Consider the following 23,389-nt stretch of genomic DNA (forward strand, 5'->3'; position numbering starts at 1 on the left):
TCTACAACACCTCTGGGACGTTTTGGAACGCCGAGCCAGGCCTCATCGACCGACATCGACACATCTCCTCAGTGCAACACTCCATCAAGAATGGGCTGCCATCCTTCCTGCACCTGATTGAACGTATGCCTGCGAGAGTGGAAGCTGTCATGAAGGCTAAGGGTGGACCAACACCATATTGAATTCTAGCAATACCGATGGAGGGCGCCACGAACTTATAAGTCATTTTCAGCCAGGTGTCCGGTCACTTTTAATCACATAGTGTAGTTTTAGGTGCAGAACTACTTAATAAACGACCTTCTAATTGCAACGCCTACCTGAGAAGACCATTTACGACTTTTGGTGCAAGAAGTATACTGATTCACAGAACATGGCGTTACAGCAAATTTAAAGAAGTCTGAGTTAGGTAAGGAAAAGGTCAAATTCCTAGGACGAATCGTATCACCACACGGTACTTTTGCCAGATCCGCGGACACTAGATGCAATCAATTCCCCCGCCCCCCCCCCCCCCTCAGAACAAAAAAACATCAGAGCTTACTTGGACTTGATGTCTTTCTTTAGAAAATTTATTCCTGACCAGTGGCTGAACAGCGATTTCCATGGATAACCCATGGATATGGACCAATCAATGTCAAACCGACGTTGTAAATGTAAAAGGAGCTTTGCTCAACGCAAATATATTGAATCAGCAAGACATGTGACAAGAGTTTTGTTTAAGCACTGATGTGTCTGGAGTCTCGTGTCATGCCTATTCTAAATCACCGGGACAACCGACACCCAAGATAATTAGTTTTGCAAACAGAACTCTTACTGAATGTGAGCGATCATATTCAGTAACGGAGCTTGAAGCTCTCTCTATAGCTTTTAAGAAATTCGGTTATCATTTGCGGGGAAAACACAATAAAGTACTGCGAACAGCAAGGACTTTCTTTTCTGTTGACTTGTAAACTGTTGCACAGGTGTATAGCGAGGCGGTGTTTTTGGTAGCAGGAATTCAGTTTCGAGATAGTGCACATCAAAAGTAAACAAAACGTAATTGCTGGCGCCTTGTCGAGGCTACCCCAAGGATTAATGGAATTTTTAGAATTCACCAAACAGGATTCTGAAATCTGCGTCCTACTGATGCAAGACAAAACACACCACCCTATTACCTAAAAATGCACAACAGCCTGGAGCAATTGCAACAAGACCCGAGCCTGAAAAAGGTAAGACTCAAACTGTGTGAAGGAGAAGATGATGACAACTTCAAAAAATTTATACTGTTTTGTTTTTAAATTCTCTGATAAGATAAAACACGTACTGCTGCTACTGCAATATGCGGCGTAGAGTTCTCCAAGTAATTCGAGAAAGTATTACTTGTCAGAAGACCAAACACTCCAACAAACGAAAATTACTTGAACTACATCCAACAGTTCCCACAAAACCTTTAGATTTAGAATCATTAGATGCTGTCGGTCGTTGTTCAAAAGGAAAAGGGGATGTCATTGCCTTCTGTGATGTTTCTCCCAGGCGTATTAATTGTATGCAGTGAGGTCAGTGACCGTCGGTTCAGTTATTAGAAGAATGATGGATGACTATCTTCCGAAAGTAGGGAAGCGACAGATACTGGTAAACGACAATGCATCATACTTCACACCTAACAGATGGAAGGGATTCAAATCTACAAATAAAATAAAACGCATACTGGTATAACGATTCCACCCCAAAGCAAGTCCCATAGAAAGGTGTTTAAGGAGTTTGATTGATTGATACGCTGCTACACACTACAGAAACATGTTAAATCGATCGATTTCGTGTAACCATTTCAGCAAACCACTAATAACTTGCCACATACGTCGACAGGTTTTGCCCGAACCTAATTAATGTTTATGATTTTTAGATTAAGGGTGTCAGAAGGTTTTGGCCTTCAGCCTAATTTAAGAACTGTTTTACGTAAAGCCTTTGGCATTTTTAAAATTAATGTTATTGAGTCGTAAGTGCTGGGCCTTCAGCCGATTTTGAATTTAGGTTGTTTGTTCTTAAAGTGTCAGATTCTTTGGGCCTTCAGACTAATTAATGAACTGTTTTAAGATAAGATTTCGCCTTTTAAATTTCTGATTTTGGTTGAGCTTTCAGTTATTAGCTTTCAGCCGTTTTAAAGCGGTCTTGCCCTTAAGGCATGAGGTTGTATGGTGCTTTCAGCCGCTAATTAAGTTCCAAAACTAAAGGTATGTGTTTTTTTTTTTAATTTTTCCGGGCTCTTGTAATGTTCGATCAAATATGTATGTTCTAGTGTAACCGACGGCCACTTATTTCGGCCCCTTTCCACAACTTAAAGTATCTGTCCCGTCCTGCAGGCTTAGCAGGGCGTCTCAGTTTAAGAAATGAGAAATGGACGAGTGGGAAAAAATACTTCCTAAAGTACTTAACGGAAATACATCACTTGAAGAAAAATACGCCAAGCCTATATTTCTTTAGGAGAAAAGGCCGAACAGGGATAAAAGCCTTATGACAAAAGATTAGGGTGCGCTTTACAATTCCATATAGGATAAGAAGTATGTTGTGCATACACCAAAAGTCTACCAAAGATCTGAAATTCGGCCACAAGTGGAAACTCTTATACACTGGCCCATTTGTAACTACACAAGTCCCTCATCCAGCATCATATAGACTGCCTTACCCTATAAGCGGAAAAGACAAGAGCCTTTATCCACACAGGTATCTAAAAGAGTTTGTACATTAAATGGGTTTGACAAAAGATTAGAGCATCTCACGAAGTTAGTGTGTTTAAGTATAGTGAACACATTTCACTATAAAATATGAAAGACGTTCGCTTAGCTTTATAAAAAGTTTCTCTCTTCCTATTTATATGTGTAAATAGAAATTACATAATTCATTAGTTATTTAAGGTTTTGTTCGCTGGCAAAAGTGTGTTTTGAAATAAGTAATAAGCTCAATTAAATCGTCATGATGCCAATTCACTACTAAACTACATACACCCTCCTATCGCAAATTGATAAATGAGGTGGGGGAAAATAAACGATGTAGTATTACGATGAGGGATAATGCGCGAGCTGAATCGCAGGACAGTGACCTCAAGCATGGGCGAAGGCAAATCAAGTCCAACACGCTGCTTAACACACCAGCATTAGTATCTGTACACCAAGTAGAATACATTCGAAAGATAATGAATCTAAAATGATTGCTGAAATAAATACGGAGTGAAACGTCCTCTTAGAAAAATTATTGAATTACGGTGCTGATCAATCTCCTACATTATTTGATTTTCAAACAGCTGAGCAAAACTGAACGTACTCAGACATTTCGCTCTTTACCTATTCTGATCAACACTAAACTGACACACAATATTTTGTTAGCACAACGCAGTCTGACTTTCAACAATCCCTACAAAAGAATGGCCCTGACTACTATTAACCTATACCTTTCACAAATCACTTACCTCACGAAAATCTTCGTTACTCGAACTACTGCAATACAGCGAGTGCCACTACTGCCAGCTAAATAAAATATTCAAACTACTGAAGGCACTAACTACTGATAGGCATAGTAGGCAAATGAAAGATTTCGATAGAGAACAAACACTGTATTTACCTTAATAGTGTTCAAAAATCGTAATATATATATCAGTTGATGACATCCGTTCTTACAAGTGAAGTGTTTCTGATGGACACACGTCCAGATCATCCGCTCTCATAAATCAGCCATCTCACTTCCCCACATCCACCACTGCTGGCGGCTCACCTCCAACTGCGCAACGCTACGCGCTTTTAACAGCCAACTGCCCAACTACAATGGCGAATATTGCAACAATGCCGACCAGCCTCAGACTGCACACAGCACAGCCAGTGATTTTCATATAGAGTGTTACCAATATAAAAACCTAAACAGCCCACTTACACGAGGTTTACACTGTATGAGTAAAACTAATGGGAGAAAGAGAACTAAAATAAGGAAATATTTACCTGGAAGGAAAAAAAAACAACAAACCACAGGAAAATCTGTACATAGTACGTTATTGTCTACAATATATACAAAAAATCTACATTATGGCTATGTACAAAATAAACTAAACAGTGTAGTATAAGAAATAGTATGTATCATGAAAGAATGAATAAATCTAGGCATATTCTCACACTCTGAATACGCTACGAGAGGGTGTGGGAGGCCAGCAACACGGTATCGGGTCCACTGTACACACCAACTCAAATTCGCTACAGCGATAACAAACGGCTGTAACTTACGCATAGCGGTTCATCGATAAGCATTACAGAGGGTGTAAAAGGAAGTTCAGAATGAAACTTCATGGCCGATTAAAACTGTGTGCCATACTGGGACTCGAATTCGTGGCCTTAGCCTTAGAGCACCTGCACACGAAAGGCCAAGGTCTCGTGTTCGATTAACGATCCGGCACACAGTTTTAATCGACCAGTAAGATTCATATCAGCGCACACTCCGCTGCAGAGTGAAAATTTCCTTCTGAAAGTTCAAAATTTCCATCAATGCGCAAGTGCTTTGCATCGGAGGCCGGCGCACTGTTTTAATGAAGTCTCCCAGAACGTCGAATCCCTCGTACTGCGTCCTCTGCTACCTGGACCTCAGGGCATCACACCCACGGATTTCTTTGCATTGGGTTGTGCGAAAGACCTCGTGTATGCGCGTCCTTTGCTGAAAATCATCCAAGAACAGAACGCAAATATTTACTTATGGCCTTTTGCAGAAAAGAAACCCTATCGCCTTGTGACATCCTGATAAGAGTTTCTCTATTTTGTTCCACGATTTTCTGAAATTACGACTGGTAGTCTCCAATGTACCTCAAGAGCTACGAAATATTATTTCATCTGTAGAAGAAGATGTTTAAAAAAACCACAGTCACAATCGTTAGCCAACAGCAATAAATTTTTAGTTTAAGTTGATGACACGTCATGTCCAACGAGACCGATTAAAAAAGAAAAACTAGTTGATTTTGTACATATCAAAGAAAAAGGAAAACTGTCTACAACTGTATTTCCTGCGAAATGGCAAAGAGAGTTCACGAAAAGTGTGCAAAACTGGTGCAGTGAAATGTAAAATTTTCTTGTAGCATTGTTCCTGGGTATTCAGTTACTTTACATTGTGGCCATTTCTTTAAAAAAAATGCCAATATAATATCAACAACGAAATGCAAAAAATTAAAGTTGTATGTAATAATATATTTGTGTTTTTGTTACTTCGACAGGGCTTATTTTATATATATATATATATATATATATATATATATATATATATATATACTCCTGGAAATGGAAAAAAGAACACATTGACACCGGTGTGTCAGACCCACCATACTTGCTCCGGACACTGCGAGAGGGCTGTACAAGCAATGATCACACGCACGGCACAGCGGACACACCAGGAACCGCGGTGTTGGCCGTCGAATGGCGCTAGCTGCGCAGCATTTGTGCACCGCCGCCGTCAGTGTCAGCCAGTTTGCCGTGGCATACGGAGCTCCATCGCAGTCTTTAACACTGGTAGCATGCCGCGACAGCGTGGACGTGAACCGAATGTGCAGTTGACGGACTTTGAGCGAGGGCGTATAGTGGGCATGCGGGAGGCCGGGTGGACGTACCGCCGAATTGCTCAACACGTGGGGCGTGAGGTCTCCACAGTACATCGATGTTGTCGCCAGTGGTCGGCGGAAGGTGCACGTGCCCGTCGACCTGGGACCTGACCGCAGCGACGCACGGATGCACGCCAAGACCGTAGGATCCTACGCAGTGCCGTAGGGGACCGCACCGCCACTTCCCAGCAAATTAGGGACACTGTTGCTCCTGGGGTATCGGCGAGGACCATTCGCAACCGTCTCCATGAAGCTGGGCTACGGTCCCGCACACCGTTAGGCCGTCTTCCGCTCACGCCCCAACATCGTGCAGCCCGCCTCCAGTGGTGTCGCGACAGGCGTGAATGGAGGGACGAATGGAGACGTGTCGTCTTCAGCGATGAGAGTCGCTTCTGCCTTGGTGCCAATGATGGTCGTATGCGTGTTTGGCGCCGTGCAGGTGAGCGCCACAATCAGGACTGCATACGACCGAGGCACACAGGGCCAACACCCGGCATCATGGTGTGGGGAGCGATCTCCTACACTGGCCGTACGCCACTGGTGATCGTCGAGGGGACACTGAATAGTGCTCGGTACATCCAAACCGTCATCGAACCCATCGTTCTACCATTCCTAGACCGGCAAGGGAACTTGCTGTTCCAACAGGACAATGCACGTCCGCATGTATCCCGTGCCACCCAACGTGCTCTAGAAGGTGTAAGTCAACTACCCTGGCCAGCAAGATCTCCGGATCTGTCCCCCATTGAGCATGTTTGGGACTGGATGAAGCGTCGTCTCACGCAGTCTGCACGTCCAGCACGAACGCTGGTCCAACTGAGGCGCCAGGTGGAAATGGCATGGCAAGCCGTTCCACAGAACTACATCCAGCATCTCTACGATCGTCTCCATGGGAGAATAGCAGCCTGCATTGCTGCGAAAGGTGGATATACACTGTACTAGTGCCGACATTGTGCATGCTCTGTTGCCTGTGTCTATGAGCCTGTGGTTCTGTCAGTGTGATCATGTGATGTATCTGACCCCAGGAGTGTGTTAATAAAGTTTCCCCTTCCTGGGACAATGAATTCACGGTGTTCTTATTTCAATTTCCAGGAGTATATATATATATATATATATATATATATATATATATATATATATATATATATATATATATATATATATTAAAGAGTGATAAAAACGAGGTGCACTAGCGAAAAAGTGAAAAAGGGGGAGAAAAATGCAGTTTAAAAGACTAAGCGGTCTAAGAGATTGATGTTCCATCTTACCACGTTTACATGCGACACATCCTCCGAAAGACGAAAACCGAATTTCGGAAACAGGTTTCGCTGTCGTCTTTACGTGTTAAGGTCTGAACAACTTTGCTACCCCAGTTAAATATGGCGCCTGGAAAACAGCTGATTTAGTCCGTAGAATCACTATTGCTCTGTAAACAGCTTCAGTCTAATATTTTCACATACCTTTGACTGTACTAAAAGCCAGTCCGTCCACATAAGGCGAAAATTTTTAAAAAGAAGACGAAATATGACACTCCAAGTACGTTTCAAAACCGGTTACGTTTACATGGAATCGAAAACCGATTGCAGAACTGAAAAACCGGCAACTAGGAACGGATTTCCAGAATCGATTATGAAGTGTTTGAAAGACCACCCAGAAGCGGTATTGGGAAACCGCTTTACGAAATCCGGTTGCGGGAGCCCCATGAAAAAGGGATGAATATAAATGTGTTAATATCGCACATCTGATCTGGGGTAGCGTTCCAGCACAATTAAAAATTTAATTTTATTGTACTGCTCACACTTGCCACATTTGATGTTCCGCTTACACATACAGGAACGTATTGAGAGGTCGATAGGAGGAAACGCCAACAAAGATGCGTGAGTGGGAGTGAGGCACTGAATGTCCAGACACTCGTGAGTGCGGAAACCGGAAAGCGTAGCTGCCGTTTTGAGTCTGTGCTTTATCGGCACATACTGCCAGCGATGAAGCGAAAAGCTAAACAGGAATCACATCGTGGACTGACACGCAGAATTTTAACCTCGAAATTACGATGTAGAAACAGCTGAATTGTGTGTTAGCTGTGTGAACGGTATCTGTTGCGAACAGTACAAAGTTGTGCTTATCGCTACTGCTAAATTTTAATATCAAAAGTATCCGGACACCCCAAAAAGATACATTTTTCATATTAGGTCCATTGAGCTGCCACCTACTGCCAGGTACTTTATATCAACGACCACAGTAGTCATTAGACATCGTGAGAGAGCAGAATGGGGCGCTCCGCGGAACTCACGGACTTGGAACGTGGTCAGGTGATCGGGTGTCACTTGTGTCATGCGTCTGTACGCGAGATTTCCACATTCCTAAACATCCCTGGGTCCACTGTTTCCGATGTGACAGTGAAGTGGAAACGTGAAGGGGCACGTACAGCACAAAAGCGTACAGGCCTACCCCGTCTGTAGACTGACAGAGACCGCCGACAGTTGAAGATGGTCGTAATGTGTAATAGGCAGACATCTATCCAGACCATCACGCAGGAATTGTAAACTGCATCAGGATCCACTGCAAGTACTATCACAGGCGGGAGGTGAGAAAACTTGGATTTCATGTTCTTGCTTCCCACTGTTTAAGAGCAATTCGGGGATGGCGATTGCATCTTTCAACACGATCAAGCACCTGTTGGTAATGCCCGAATTGTGACGGAGTGGTTGCACGACAATAACATCCCTGTAACGGATTGGCTTGCACAGAGCCCTGACCTGAATCCTATAGAACACCTTTGGGACGTTTTGGAACGCCGACTTCGTGCCAGGCCTCACCGACCGACATCGATACCTCTCCTCAGTGCAACACTCCATCAAGAATGGGCTGCCATCCTTCCTGCACCTGACTGAACGTATGCCTGCGAGAGTGGAAGCTGTCATGAAGGCTAAGGGTGGGCCAACACCATATCACCGGTGTGGGGCACCACGAACTTGTAAGTCATTTTCAGCCAGGTGTCCCGATACTTTTGATCACATAGGGTATCAGTGAACTTCTTCATCGAGAACTGTCGTCTCAGGTAGTGAACTTAAATAGTGCCATGGGTGGACTGTTCAGCAGGCTAACTGCCGTATGGACAATTTTCGTTAAACGGAGCAAACTGAACAAGCGAATTGTAGTGTTTCCATTTTAACGTGTTGTGTCGTAAACTTAGAAGGTGAAAGCTATCATTTGGAGTGGTGATGAGATGATTACTCAGTGCTGAAAGCTTTCTGTGGACACTGCAAATTGCGATGTTGTGTTAATACACTCATCTTCGTGCCACGAACCGACATTTCGTGCAATAATTATAATCGCAACATTGTAGTGTTGGGAATGTGAAGCTATGTGTTTGACGAGTGAATATTTTCCGAGACTCGTCGCCAACTGCTGTAAATGATGTGCTTCTGGGAGTAGTCTGAAATTAAGCTACAAAATTAGAACTGTGACTGGAAACGATTAACAAACGCTGTGACTCTGGAATACACCACGTGTCTTCTGACTAAAGCGCGTCTGGTTAGTGTTGCCAGCTAAGAATTTCAATCAAGAGGGTACTACAAACAACGTACGTAATTGCGGCATCTTCAGACAGGTGGCCAGTTCCTAGAGCCGTTATTACCAGGGTAACACTCACGGATCTCGGACCTGCAGCGCGGACGACGTCACACCGATTTCGTCAGCCAAGTGACTAATCATCCGAATATAGAGCATAACCTAGTAGGAAAATTTTCTCTCGTGATCATATGTTAGAAACATTTTCGCAAAAAAAAAAAAAAAAAGAAACATCAAATGTGCTGAAGTTATTTTTGTTCGCTATTGTTACGTAAATGAAGCTCTCGACATTTTTTAATAGCGCTTCCCGTAAATTTCAAACCCTTCAGGCAGAATTAACTTCATTTGTTCAACAACATTCCATAACCAATATTACATCGTGTTAACTGAATCTTCCGTCGGTTGTTGGTAGAACAACATGATAAAAAATGAAAAGGACCAGTTCTCTTTCGTTATAAAGTATTACTTTTATTGTTTTTCGGCTTACGAGGCCATTTTCAGACATCTACTGAGTATTGTCACCAAGGAAGGTACAATATCTGCGAACAACGTTGTATTCTGTAGTTACATTGATAATTGTTTCTTCTTTTAATTGGTTTTTGTATCACTCTCCATGTTTTATACCTGCTTAGGAAGCCTTGTCAAGTACTAATTTTATTTTATTTTATTCGTTTTGTTTGTTAATAGAAGCTGTCATGTAGGCGTGCCGTTCCCATTTTAAATTAAAGTTTTTCCTGTCTACTCCATTTCTATTTATTTACTTTTCAATTTTCTACTTTTTCATTGCATGATCACCACACTGTCAAAGATGTCACTTACTGTATGTTTCTGCTTCACTCTAGACTTGTAACTTTTCTTCCAATGTCATTTTCAAACATTGTAACTTCTTTGGTGAGAATACTCAGTAAATGTCTGGGCATGACCGCGTAAGCCGAAAACCGGCTAACACAAGAAAAGTAGTAGTGCAGAACAAAAGCAAACTGGTGCTTTTCGTTTATTACCAATATTGTATTTCAGCAAATAATTTTTCTCTCGACACTGTACTCATTTTTACATTTCCGACTACTATTATTGGCAGTGACACACACTTTTCCAGTCTATTTTTCTTCCGTTGTCACTGAATATAAATGTACAATGTCAGTGTACGTAAGTGTTGGTCTCGCACTTTGCGTGTCGTCCAGTTTTTACGTCGTAATTTGTCTTTATTGCTGTGTGCTGATTTTCTTTTTCTTAATCCTGTGGTGTTGGGACTCGCCGCCGGGCGCAAGTCTTTTTTGAGGCCATTTAGACGAGTTTCGTGTCGGTCGTGAAATGATAATGAGGACAACGCAACATCCAGTCCCAGAGAGGAGGAAAGCCCCAACTCGACAGGGAATCGATCCCTTGCCCGTTCGGTTGGCACCCGGCCACGCTGACCGGGAGCTACCGAGGCGGACAGTGTGTTGGGGGAACACGTGCATCGTCTACCAGTCAGTCACAAAACATTATGTGTGTTTTCGCTGGTGAGGTAGCTAGAAGTCTCTGAAACCTACAGAGGCGTGTTGCATAGCACGTGTTTGCGAATCAGCAACCACTCTGCGACGGCATTCTACGCCACTGTGAGGCCTCATCCTCTTATTAGGTAAAGATTAATGACCAGATCCTACCGTGTCGGCGTAATATTAAATTGTTTCTGGCAACAGTTATATTTTCTCTGTTTCGGATTCTCCAGAGTTTTACGTACACCAGTCCGTGTGTACGTTTCAGTACGGACGTATCGGCTTTACTCCACATCCGCTGCACGGGCGCGGTCATTCCCGGCGGTGGCCGTGTTACGGGGGCTCCTGTTCAGCCGAGCGCCCGCGCCTGCTGCGCTGCCGGACCTGCACGGAGCGGGCGCCTCCCGTGGCGGGCAGCGCACCGCCCCCTCGCCGCCCCCTCGCCGCCCCTTCGCCGCCCCCTCATCACCCCTCACTACGGCAGCACGCGCTCCAAGCCACCGGATCACAACCACCTGCCAGAGTCGTCGCTTCGTCAGCATCTTTTCTGATTCACTGCCCTTACCGTCGCAAGAACGACCTTCCCTTCGTCAGTAGTCTGTTTGCAAACTTCGCTTAGCGCGTCACGTGCCGGCGACGCTCCCTGGTGGCTTCATCTCGGTGGCCGGTGGTCAGAATGTTTTGAATCATCTTCGCAATATCTACATAAAGTGTTCAGCATCACTCATTGTCATCAGCAAAATTAATTTTTACAATAAGAGCAGCTACCTACAGTCTGTCTCAGTTCTCACTTCAATACTAAACAAGGTCAGGTCTGTCGATTTTTTTTTTTTTTTTTTTTTTTTGCCATCACTTGTGTACATCTCCTACAAGTCCCTTAGTGGAACTTGCTGTCGTCCTAAAAACGTGGTGACTGTTCATCAGGAGTCCCCCACGGTAGTGTGATAGGACCGTTGTTGTTCTTTATATACAGGGTGGTCCATTGGTAGTGACCAGGCCAAATATCTCACGAAATAAGCATCAAACAAAAAAACTACAAAGAATGAAACTCGTCTAGCTTGAAGGGGGAAAACAGATGGCGCTATGGTTGGCCCGCTAGATGCCGGTGCCATACGTCAAACGGATATCAACTGCGTTTTTTTTTAAAATAGGAACCCCCATTTTTTATTACATATTCGTTTAGTACGTAAAGAAATTTGAATGTTCTAGTTGCACCACTTTCTTCGCTTTCTGATAGATGGTACTGCAATAGTCGCAAACGTATAAGTACGTGGTATCACGTAACATTCCGCCAGTGCGGACGCTATTTGCTTCGTGGTACATTACCCGTGTTAAAACGGACCGTTTACCAATTGCGGAAAATGTCGATATCGTGTTGATGTATGGCTATTGTGATCAAAATGCCCAACGGGCGTGTGCTATGTATGGTGCTCGGTATCCTGGACGACATCATCCAAGTGTCCGGACCGTTCGCCGGATAGTTACGTTATTTAAGGAAACAGGAAGTGTTCAGCCACATGTGAAACGTCAACCACGACCTGCGACAAATGATGATGCCCAAGTAGGTGTTTTAGGTGGTGTCGCGGCAAATCCGCACATCACTAGCAGAGAATCGGGAATTTCAAAAACGTCGGTGCCGAGAATGCTACATCAACATCGATTGCACCCGTACCATATTTGTATGCACCAGGAATTGCATGGCGACGACTTTGAACGTGGTGTACAGTTCTGCCACTGGGTACAAGGGATATTACGGGACGATCACAGATTTTTTGCACGCGTTCTATTTAGCGACGAAGTGTCATTCACCAACACCGGTAACCTAAATCGGCATAATATGCACTATTGGGAAACGGAAAATCCACGATGGCTGCGACAAGTGGAACATCAGCGATCTTGGCTGGTTAATGCATGATGCGCCACTGTGGGAGGAACGATAATTGGCCCCCATTTTATCGATAGCAATCTAAATGGTGCAATGTATGCTGATTTCCTACATAATGTTCTACCGATGTTACTACAAGATGTTTCACTGCATGACAGAATGGCGATGTACTTCCAACATGACGGATGTCCGGCACATAGCTCGTGTGCGGTTGAAGCAGCATTGAATAGCATATTTCATGACAGGTGGATTGGTCGTCGAAGCACCATACCACGGCCCGCAAGTTCACCGGATCTGACGTCCCCAGATTTCTTTCTGTGGCGAAAGTTGAAGGATATTTGCTATTGTGATCCGCCGACAACGCCTGACAACATGCGTCAGCGCTTTGTCAATGCATGTGCGAACATTACGGAAGGCGAACTACTCGCTGTTGAGAGGAATGTCGTTACACCTATTACCAAATGCATTGAGGTTGACGGACATCATTTTGAGCATTTATTGCATTAATGTAGTATTTACAGGTAATCGCGCTGTAACAGCATGCGTTCTCAGAAATGATAAGTTCAGAAAAGTGCTTGTATCACATTGGAACAACCGAAATAAAATGTTCAAACGTACCTACGTTCTGTATTTTAATATAAAAGTCCTACTTGTTACCAACTGTTCGTCTAAAATTGTGAGCCATATGTTTGTGACTATTACAGCGCCATCTATCACAAAGTGAAAAAAGTGGTCCAACTAAAACGTTCATATTTCTTTACGTACTACACGAATAAGTAATGAAAATGGGGGTTTAAAAAACGCAATTGATATCCGTGTGACCTATGGCAGCGCCATCTAGCGGGCCAACCATAGCGCCATCTGGTTTCCCCCTTCAAGCTAGACGAGTTTAGTTCTTTGTAGTCTTTTCGTTTGACGCTTATTTCGTGAGATATTTGGCTCGGTGACTATCAGTGGACCACCCTGTATATAAATGATTTGGCAGACACGGTGGGCAGCAAATCTGAGGTTGTTTGTTGATCATGATGTCGTGTACAGTGGTACGTCGAAGTTCAGATTCCGTAGGAAGATGTAAGACGACTTAGACAAAATTTCCAGTTGAAGTGAGCCGCGTGGTATGAGGAGCCTTGAGCCTTGCCACCGTGGTTCCTCCCCCCCCCCCCCAGGAGGTATGTGTGTGTTGTCCTTAGCGTTTGTTTGTTGAAGTAGTGTGTGCGTCTAGGGACCGACGACCTCAGCAGTTTAGCCCCATAGAAATTTACCACAAAATTCCAAAAATTTTCCAGATGATGTGGTAAATGGCAGCTAGCCCTAGATGTGGAAATGGTAAGTTAATGCAGATGAGTAGGAAGATGAATCATGTAATGTTTGGATACAGTGAAGTCGTTTTCGACTCAGACAAGTCCTTTAAATATCTGAATGTAACGTTGCGACGTTACATGAAATAGTATGAGCATGTGAGAACTATGGTAGGGAAGGCGAATGGTTGATATCGCTTTATTGGGATAATTTAAGGAAAGAGTTTTTCACCTGTAAAGGTCCGACCAATTCTTGAGCACTGAAAGAGTGTTTGGGATGCCTGCCACATCGGACTGAAGGGAGGCATCGAAGCAATTCAGAGGCGGGCTGCTACTTTTATTACCGGTAGTGAAACGTCCCCTTTGAACAATTATACACGACTGTGCTTAAACTGACACACAATATTTTTTTAGCGCAACGCAATCTAACTTTCAAAAATGCCTACAAAAAAAAATGACCCTGACTAACATTAACCTATGCGTTTCACAAATCGCTTACCTCACAAAAATCTTGGTTACTCCCACTACTGCAATAGAGCGAGCGCCACTACTGCCAGCTAAATAAAAGATTCAAACTATGGAAGGCACTATCTACTGATAGGGATAGTTAGCAAATGAAAGATATTAATAGAGAACAAACAATGTATTTACCTTAATATCATCATATATATATATATATATATATATATATATATATATATATATATATATAGCAGTTCATGACAAATTTCAAAACTCCGCCATCTCTCTCCCCACGTCCACCACTGCTGGCGGCTCACCTCCAACTGCGCAACGCTACGCGCTGTTCACAGCCAGCTGCCTAACACTACAATGGCGAGTATTACAACAATGCAAAGCAGCCACAGACTGCACACAGCACAGCCAGTGATTTTCATACAGAGCGCTACGTGGCGTTACCAATAAAAAGAACCTAAACAGCCTACTTACAGTAGGTTCGAACAACGCATTAGTATTGCGGAGGTGCTTCGGGAATGCGAGGACGACGTTTTTTTCGAGAAACGCTACTAAGATAATTTAGAGAACCGCCGAACGACTGCTGAACGATTCTACTGCTGCCACCATACACTGCGCGTAAAGACCACGAAGATAAGGCACGAGAAATTAGGGCTCATGTGGAGGCATACAGACAGCCGTTTCTCTCTCACTCTATTTGCGAGTGGGACAGGAAAGGAGATGACAAGTAGTGGCACACGGTACCCACCGCCACGCACCGTACGGTGGCTTGCGGACTATCAGACGTAAATGTAGATGTAGTACGGATAAAAGGAACGGATAGCTTTGTGTGAGGGATGTGTGTGGGCAGCTGGCCCTTCGCACGGGCGAGAGGCGCCGTACTCGCTGTGGTCAGGATGTCCTGCGGAAAGACTCCCGCCACGCATGTCGTCATATAGGGCCTGTGCCCTGTGCGGCGCGCACGGTGTGCGTGTTTCTATGTCAGTCCCAACTGCTGATCATGAATCCGGGAGACGTAGCTGCATCGTTGGTGGATTTACTGGTAGCAAATGACAACGCTTTGCTCGTTTGTGTCTGTAAACAGACCTGTCGGGTAGAGTCCCAGTCAGTCCTGGTTTACTAGAGATATGGAGTACGTACTGTATACTTAACGGTGAGTACTTTTTTTCTTACATTATGGACCTGCATGACGTTAAGCGCTGTGCGGTTCTGAACAACTGAAAGTTGGTTTGCCTTGCACATACTGTTGTGAAGGAAAATAATACGCTCTCAACCTCACACTAAAGGACTTTCCTTAATTCTGAAAAATGCAGTTAATTTTCAACCTTTTAGGTCAATGACATTTTCAGCCCTTTTTGCACTGAGAAGATATCGTGTATTACCGTTTCTAAAGACTGTAAATTAACCATCTACTTTCCTCCATTCAGCCCGAAACGCTTCCCACATGTATGAGACAGGTGTAAGTGAGAGGTTGCCAAATGTATTCTATAATACTGAAGGATTACCGTCAAGCCTCCTTACCTAGGGACGCCAGATGAAAGTTGATGTCGTCAAGCCCTGAATGAAAATTGTGCAACGGATAACTGGGGAGGGGAGCTTGAGAGAGCTACCTAGAGAGCGTGCACTGTCTGTACAATACTAGGCAAGGGGCTGGAGGGCTCACACGCTGATGTGTGGGTCCCTGCACTCTATATCTTGTATTTTAAATAAATTCCTTTAACTTAACTTCTTTGTGATTTTAAAGGTATGTTAAAGATTGATGACAATTGATTACGTATTTAGTTTAAATATTATCACTCGATTTTACAGCGATTGCCACAATTATTCAAGTTTACAGATATTACAATTTTACAACTTATAGCTCGGTTATATTATATAGGAATCTGCACGCACTTTTCTACGTGCAAGACGGAATTGCGTTGGCCAAATGTATACCACCAAAGCCTCCCAATATTTTGCATAGGACATCCACTACGTGTGGAGGATAACAGGCAAACTGGGGACCAGATACATTAACACAGGGGGTCAAATTTCCTAAATTAACGAGATCATTCATTTCCTTACACAATCCGAAGCTGGAAATAAAAGAATTAGTACAAATATTCAGATACTTCTCTTCCGTGCGTGAACATTGAGACAGACGCACTGAGGGCACGTCTGCTCACTCATCCGTCTTCTGTAACACTCCAAGAATATGGCGGGCACCCGGAGGTCTTCCTGCGCCCGGTGGAGGGGGTGGTCGAACCACTTGGCCGTGACCAACCTCTCCACCCCAAATCTTGTGACACTGGAAAGTCTTTGACTTTTACCTGCCTGTGGTGTCTCTCTGATACCCTAGCCAGGAGTAAGGTTGGCACTACTATACTACAGAACTACTTTCCAACAAAGATTTGGCCACGCTTTACGGAAAGGTGTGAGGAGGATTAGGAAAGTTCATGTGCAGATTCACATCCTCGTACAAGAAATGCAAATACACGACACATATAAATACTTATTATGAGGCCTGACACATTTCTTTCCACCCGTCCACATGGGTGCTGTTGCACCCGCGGCCGGCCGCATCGTGTAATAAAATTGTCTGCGGAGCCGCCTCTTTGTATTTCCGGGTGCGAGCGAGCAGCGAAACCTGCTGCTTATAGAGCAGAAACTACTGTACCGTTTCATCACCCCATGCGTGGATGAAAAGAAATGATCCGGAATGTTCTTCTCATGGGAGGACAATTCTGGTTCATTTCTTTTACCAATCTTATGTTCTATGCTTACGTAACAGAAAAATGAAAACAATTGCAAACAGTACTTTGTGCTATAGAAAAGGATAAAAAAAATTGCAACGTCCTGCTCTTTGGCATGAATGAATATTCCCACTGTGAGCGGATCAAATAAGCGGCCACTTGGCATACGGCGATGGCATTTAAACGACATAGTATGTGAATAACTTAGTAAATGTCTAAATTAACCTCCTAGGCAAACAAGTGATGACCATTCAAAATCATTCATCTCGTGATGAAAATTTAAGTTAAAATGAACCACAGAAATGTCATTTGTAAAATCAGATGGTGCTGGCAAGCGAATGTAAATTTCTAAGTGAAAAGTGCAAGATCAAGAAACAAATCCCATATTGGTAAAATAATTTACGAAAGAATTTACATTAAGATGAGCCAAAGAAATGTCATTTGCAAGATCAAATGATGCTGACATACACTTAAAAATCTGAGTGAAAAGTGCAAAATTAACAAATAAATTAGGCATAAAATTCAGTGGGCGCCCGTTTCACACTAAGGGCAAAACAAAGCAAAATATTGTTATGGAACGACACAATACTATGCCACATCACAACGTCCGTGTCTTAGCAATCAATTATCAAAGGATTTCTCAAACACACCTTAAAGACAACTAATTTTACTTATCTAGCTATGATGTAACTGCAAAACTAAAAAAGTCAAGAGAAATATCAAGTTATTCGTGAAAATCGTACTTCTATAATGAAGACAAAAGTTTTTTTCCAGGTAATATCACAAACATCACAAAATAGAAGAACACCTTTCAATAAAATTATGTTCATTAAATCCTTACCAACATGGACGTGTGCAAACACACATCAACAAATTACAATAGAACTATTCTAATGCACATAAAGGAACATCAAGAAACGATGACAATTATAAGAACACAAGTTATACTAAAATTAAATGTTTCGTTATTACACAAACAAAGACGAAAGCCTCTAAACTATATGGGACAACGCCCACATTGTGCACGTCACAACTAAGTCCATAACCTAGATACACAAAGAAAATAACACTAAAGTTAACTGCAATGGTAAAAACACTGTGCATAGCACAGAAACAACAACAAAAGACACATACTTCAGCTACATAATAAAATTAAAGAACCACTAACCTAACCTGTTGACAGATTCCAAATGAAAATGATAAAAAACGTCAACAAAAAGCTTCAAGTGAACTATCATAAAGATAAATTATCCAAAAACAACACTGTACCACATAGCACTAAAATAAACGTACAAAATAGTGGCAAACATTAGAACAGAGAAAAGCTGTTACAAAAATCGATGGACCAGAAAATAAACAAACACAAAATGCACTTTACCTACTTTCATATCGTCACACGCCAATCGACAATGTACCACAACCTAGGGGCGATGGGGAGGGCATTATTCCAAAGATACTTGGAGGACAACCTAACTTCACATCCAAGTGCCGGTGACTCCGTATGCCGCCTGTTTATGTGATCATGTACGTCGCGAAACATGACGTAACAGCGTGGGCCACTCCTCTTACATCTCTTCATCAGCTCCGCCACCTGTGCCTATCACCAACCAGATTATCTCTGAACAAAACTCCTCAGTTAACCTCTGTCAGTAAACTTTCAATATTACTATGACCTGAGCTATGGATCACCATAAACTAGGCGAGCATCATGCTCTACTTTTTCACTTGGTCATCACAATCGTATTGCCTTCCTTTGTCGAACCATTCACAATGGCGCCTGTCTCAGTCCTTCTTTACTTCATACCTACTTAGCGATCCACAAATAATTCTTCGTAGGTACTTTAGTCTTGGCAGAAATCATATCTCATAAACAGTTCCTTTCTCTCCTTCTTCACGACAGAGCAGTTTGAAACACATCATCGTTCATCAGTCCCATAATGCCTCGACGACAACTATAATGATGACAGCTAGGGCTACCGGAGACCAGGGTGACAGTCATCCGGTCGTCATTCCCCGCTGCATATAGGTGCTTGAGCGCCATAGTTCGCTGCTTCACCTCAGGGGTTGCCCAACCTAAGGCGACCGGAGTCCGCCGATGCTTGCTGTGGGGGTGTGTCAGATGACACAGCTGTTGACTGGCACGCCGTGGCTACGGAGGTGGCCAGCCCGCTCATCTGGGGCGAGTGACGTCAGCAGTGGTTACCACTGTGATGCCTGCTGTGAGGCGTGTCTGATGATGCAGCTGTCGGCTAGCGCGGCGTGGCCCCTGAGACTGGCCATAGGCTCAGCTGGGGTGAGTGACGTCAGCAGAGGCTCCCCCCTGCAACTTTCCCTTTCACGCGAGGAGGGCTCGTAGCTGCTTCCCTCAGCTGATCGCTTCGCCGTCTCCGTCCCGCCAAGTGGTGGGAGAGTGCGACAGAGACAGGGCTAGGAGGGAGCGAGACACGCGCCAGCTCCAGGTAGGTAGCCCCGTTACGTCTCTCACTCTCCACGCAGTCCCAGCCACTCTCCGTCCCTCTCGACCACTCGAAGCGACTTGCACACAAACACATTTTTGTAAATAAGATTTTACAAAGTACAACTTTCTCATTGTTCATCACAACTTATCCACAGGCTTTTATTTACAGTAAAATTAAAAGTAATCCTATTACAAAAATTATGTCGACCCTGATTTTACAGAATTGGAGGTGACAGAAACAATAATATCCAGATGAAAAAAAAATCAAACTGTTACGAATTACAATTGCAGTACTGTGGACCACCTCATAAGTTTACAATAAAATTGAGGTACCAGTTAGAGCCTAAACAGATATTAAATCTAAACCCATTTACAATTTGACGTACACCGATTTACCTCACAGCCTTTACAATTAAATTGAGGTGCCAGTTAGACTTAAGTTATCTAGGCCTATTTTCTAAACACACGTTCGCCTGTTTTGGGTTGACGACTGGGTCATCAACCGATGAATGTATTGAAGTTTCATAGGAATGGAATGGGATTGTGGTTGTCCCTCATCCTACACTGCAACCGCAAATCACTACATTGATACCGTTTCCACAACTTTATTTACAATCATGAAAGAAATTGGGCTGCTTGGTTAAATTATTCCACTAACTACTTCAAGGCATTTTGCTCTGATTGTTGCCAGCATCATATTTAAAGGACCAGGGAAGCAGGTTGCTAGCCTTACTTGCCCCGAGTCCCATTGGTTTTACCCCTAACGGTTGAGGGATTAACCGGTGGCTTTGGTAGTCTTTGCCGTATGAGCACAAAGGTGACCACGGCTCAGAATATGTCCGAGATGCCCAGTCTTCTTCCAAAGTAACTGGCATCCCGACTGTCGGGACCACTTACTTACTATGGTATGAAGATTAGCATCTCCAAAACGAAAGTAATGTCAGTGGGAAAGAAATATAAACGGATTGAGTGCCAAATAGGAGGAACAAAGTTAGAACAGGTGGACGGTTTCAAGTACTTAGGATGCATATTCTCACAGGATGGCAACATAGTGAAAGAACTGGAAGCGAGGTGTAGCAAAGCTAATGCAGTGAGCGCTCAGCTACGATCTACTCTCTTCTGCAAGAAGGAAGTCAGTACCAAGACTAAGTTATCCGTGCACCGTTCAAACTTTCGACCAACTTTGTTGTTTGGGAGCGAAAGCTGGGTGGATTCAGGTTACCTTGTCAGCAAGGTTGAGGTTACGGATATGAAAGTAGCTAGGATAATTGCAGGTGCTAGTAGATGGGAACAATGGCAGGAGGGTGTTCACAAAGAGGAAATCAAAGAAAAACTGGGAATGAACTCTATAGATGTAGCAGTCAGGGCGAACAGGCTGAGATGGTGGGGTCATGTTACACGCATGGGAGAAGCAAGGTTGCCAAAGAGACTCATGGGTTCAGCAGTAGAGGGTAGGGGGAGTCGGGGCAGACCAAGGAGAAGGTACCTGGATTCGGTTAAGAATGATTTTTAAGTAATAGGTTTAACATCAGAAGAGGCACCAACGTTAGCACTGAATAGGGGATCATGGAGGAATTTTATAAAGGGGCTATGCTCCAGACTGAACGCTGAAAGGCATAATCAGTCTTAAATGATGATGATGATGATGATGATGAACTACTTCAAGCCCTTACACCAAAGTTTACAAGAAGAATAACCCTCTACCAATGAGTTCAAATTATAAAACATGAGAAATGTGTTCTCACCCCTCAGGACACAACACACCAAAATAATACAACATTACAGCCATTACTACTGGCAACACCACTGTCAGTCATTAAATACTTCTCCTTTCCCCCCTTTTTCTTTCACTGCTTCTTGCCATTCGATCTGCAAACACGACTTCCTTCCACCTTACCATACATTGCCTGGTTTTCGTCTTTTAATCTCTCTCAAACATTACTTGTGTTACTTCACATGCAGTACCATGCGGATAAGTTCATGTTGAAACCGCATACTATGCTACCGCAATGCAACGTGAGCAAACCAGCCCAGGCTTCATGACTCCACATTATTCATGCTATGATTAACGAAAGGCAAATCCAGTGACTACCGTTATGAATGCTGGCAACACGTGGCCAAGTTCGACAACAAAGAAACGAGTAAAATAAATCGTTGAATCATGGAAAATTTATATTGCTTGTATCTGGAACTAAACTATGCAACAAATGAAACATTAATGAACCTATCTGCTATTGACCTAAGAACAAGAACCGTTGGTTCATGCCCTCAATCACCTCGCACCCAAGTCCGCTAGTTGAAACACATTAATCTGAAAAATTACTACAAATACAATATCGCTGAACGATTCCCGGTATTAATTCACACTTGAACATGTTTCATAATCAATGTTACCCCAAAAGGCCTACATTATGAATAACTTTTCTCACCATCCATGACGAGCGCCGCACCCCTGCGTCCGTCTCGTTCAATCGACGGCCCCAGAGAGCCCTAACATGTCGCGTTCGAGGACCAACCGCCAACCGTTCAGAAAAACTGGTGGTGGGGGGGTAGGACCTCAGTGAGGACCAACCTCACAAACTCTGCCCTGCTCATCCCCACTATCTTTGGAATCACGAACTCTCTCCAGAATCTGCTCACGTTGTTATGTTGGCGCTAAACTACCCTACTGCTACCATCTTTCATTAACCCAGATTATTATATATTCCATGCATAATTACGTTTATCCATCCACATACACCACGGGATCAAAGGATGAGAGAGGAGGTGTGATGCCAACAGAAGAAAAAATATACACGGAAGCATTCTTGAATCCAGAGGTTAATTAACTAGACGAAACATTGAAAGAACGCTCTCGGCGTAAAATGAATTATTAAACAGGTAGAAATTAATCAGTTAGTTAAATGAAGCGTAAACCTGTGACGTTTCAATAGGAAAATATTGGAGTGTCACCAGTGGAGCCAGCAGGAGAAATGCACACTGAAGATCTTGCAAGAAGAGTATGGGAGAAGAAGAGAAAGAATGAAGAGGTTCTGGGAGAAGAAGAGGAAAATGATGTCCACAAAGGGGCTACCCGTGGTCCTATAGACGCTGTAACGTAAGAAGAAGGAAAAGAAGAAGATATAGTAACTTGTCATGATTACGTATTTCACAATTTATCTGAAATTTGAAACTTCCTGGCAGATTAAAACTGTGTGCCCGACCGAGACCCGAACTCGGGACCTTTGCCTTTCGCGGGCAAGTGCTCTACCATCTGAGGTACCGGAGCACGACTCACGCCCGGTCCTCACAGCTTTACTTCTGCCAGTATCTGAAATTTATTTTAGCTAACAGACACAATCATCACATGTATTGCTACTTCCTTTCAAAGAGCTTTTTCATGATGTTCCAAGTACCAAAAAAAGTGTTGCTTGTTAGTGCCAAACTAAAAGGTTTGTATAGTGTTGTACATATTAATATATTTGCAGTTAGTAAAACTTTTCCAGAATGTTTAGTACTCCAGATTACATCAAGCACCACCTGGACCATATAAACAGGGTCTTGTGTTGCACTCCCACTTCTTTGTAGCTAATGAGGCTACCGTGGGGATAAGCATTTGGAAAGAAAACATTCAATTTTTTATAGCAGTATACTTCAGGTGCTAGAATAATCACATCTCATAATTCATGACTAAATGGACAAAAGCGTTCACAACAGTTTAATATATTTTTTATGACTGCACCTCGTATTATACCAATCATATGAAACTGATAATCAGAAAGAAATGGTTATGAAATTATTTTCTGTCAAGAATAACAATACTTAACAAAGTAGTAGTGCATTCTGTCATTACTCTCCTTTATGCAGAACAAAATCACTAAGCTTTTACATTATTGCAGAAGTAGTCATTTGCATCCAAGAG

The 23,389-nt window shown here is 43.2% G+C and overlaps 1 protein-coding gene across 2 annotated transcripts in view; it reads left to right on the plus strand.

Moving 5' to 3' along the window:
- The window catches only part of LOC126427166 (serine/threonine-protein phosphatase 6 regulatory ankyrin repeat subunit C-like), a 105,103-nt gene that overhangs the window by 26,495 nt on the left and 55,219 nt on the right, over window positions 1-23,389 (plus strand). The window lies entirely within an intron of this gene.

This window comes from Schistocerca serialis, chromosome 11 (assembly GCF_023864345.2).
Source record: "Schistocerca serialis cubense isolate TAMUIC-IGC-003099 chromosome 11, iqSchSeri2.2, whole genome shotgun sequence".
Taxonomy (NCBI): Eukaryota; Metazoa; Arthropoda; class Insecta; order Orthoptera; family Acrididae; genus Schistocerca; species Schistocerca serialis.